Here is a 1,635-nt window from a genome sequence, read left to right as displayed (position 1 = left end):
GGGAAAGAGGAAAAAAGAGATAAACAAGTCGAGATACACAAATGAACGAAAAGGAAACAGATTTTGGCTTGTGGAACGAGGAGGGATTAAAAGCATGTCCGTTTTGCAGTGTATTGACTTGGAGAATGAGTTACACAAGTGTGTGTAATCAGATTTACTGACAGGCTGGACAGGAGTATGTCCACAGAAAACACTGACTGTTATTCAAATGGACCTCAGTGGAACTTGTAGAAGATGTTCTCACAGTCGACTTTGGAAACGCACCGGTAAACCACTGAATTGCAATAAAAGAAGAGAAAACGAGCATGTGTGTTAGGGTTCGACAATAAGGACGGTGCCATGGCCCGAGGCTAGAGTAAGAGAGTTTTGGGCCCGATGACTGAAATGTCACTAGCCTCATTGGACACATCGCTTGTGTGTTCTTTAAATTCAGCCAAGAGGTTAATCTGTGATGTTTACGGAGCGGTCACATTTCCCCACACAGATTTCACTTATGTTCGAGTTGGTTATTGTGAATTCTGTGTGAGCTGTGCTTCATATATCTCTATGCTCTTGACAATAGACAGCGGACCTTTTTTGCCTGCAAAATTTCACCTAAATTTTGCTAACGTGACTACACATTTGAGGTGATTCTCAACAAGTGGGACGAGGGAAAATTAAAATAATATTTAATTAAAATGTTAAAAACACTAAGAATAAAGATTTACAACATTAAACTGATATCATATATTTCAAGATTACTTTTTTTGTAAAACAAAAGTACCAGAGGTACATATCAGCCTAGAATAGGATGGCCAATGAGTATTGTCTCGGACAAAGGGGAGTCTTGGAAAAACTTGAGAACCACTGCTCTATTGGTTAAATGTATTTCATTATGCAAATTCACAGGTTAGTTTTGTCATCCGTGTGCCAAAGTTCAAGACAAAATTACTTTGGATGAGCTTGTGCGTTTAGTTTTCTCACATTTTTAGGCATATGAATGGAAGTGAATGGAGCAGGAAGTCTTTAGGTACTGTGGCTTTCATTTGAATTGGTTTAATAATTGTCAATAAATAGAATATAGTAATACACAGTAAATAAACAGAAAGTCACATTTTCAGTGTTTCATCTGCTGAACAAGCATTACAACTCATCGAAGAGTGCGTACTTCTATACACAACCTCATTTCATTTAAATCAGTTTAATACTCCCATCTACTCTGATTAAGTTCCACAGACTTGTCTTTGTAATCATCTATATGACAGTTCTTTATAAAGCTGACCTGAAATGGTGGATGGAGGGATGAACACATGAATCTGCCCGCCTGCGTGCACACAAAGACATGCAAACATATGCTCTTGGGTCCAGATGGAGGGTCGGCCAGATCAATATCCAGTCGGCAAGACTGAGTCTTATCACAGCTCAATGAATATGTCAGGCGCGCACACACACACACACATGCTGAACACATCTGCAACCAAGAGACTGCACATCTCTACACTTGTCTAATTAAGCATTCACAGTTGCATCTGTGGAAAGCGTAGCTTTGGCTTTCATACACGGCTCTATTAACGGCAGTTCACACACACACTCATATGTGGTCAGTTACTCTCTGTTGGAGCTTTAATGATTATAGTTTTGTGAGTAAAACTGGCT

The 1,635-nt window shown here is 39.3% G+C and overlaps 1 protein-coding gene across 1 annotated transcript in view; it reads left to right on the top strand.

Moving 5' to 3' along the window:
- The window catches only part of LOC107671095 (uncharacterized), a 27,870-nt gene that overhangs the window by 11,317 nt on the left and 14,918 nt on the right, over window positions 1-1,635 (top strand). The gene's annotated exons all lie outside the window — the stretch shown is intronic.

The sequence above is a fragment of the Sinocyclocheilus anshuiensis genome, unplaced genomic scaffold (assembly GCF_001515605.1).
Source record: "Sinocyclocheilus anshuiensis isolate Anshui unplaced genomic scaffold, SAMN03320099.WGS_v1.1 scaffold145, whole genome shotgun sequence".
NCBI lineage: Eukaryota > Metazoa > Chordata > Actinopteri > Cypriniformes > Cyprinidae > Sinocyclocheilus > Sinocyclocheilus anshuiensis.
The sequence above is the reverse complement of the archived record's forward strand: the minus strand, read 5'-3'. Positions and strand labels throughout refer to the sequence as shown.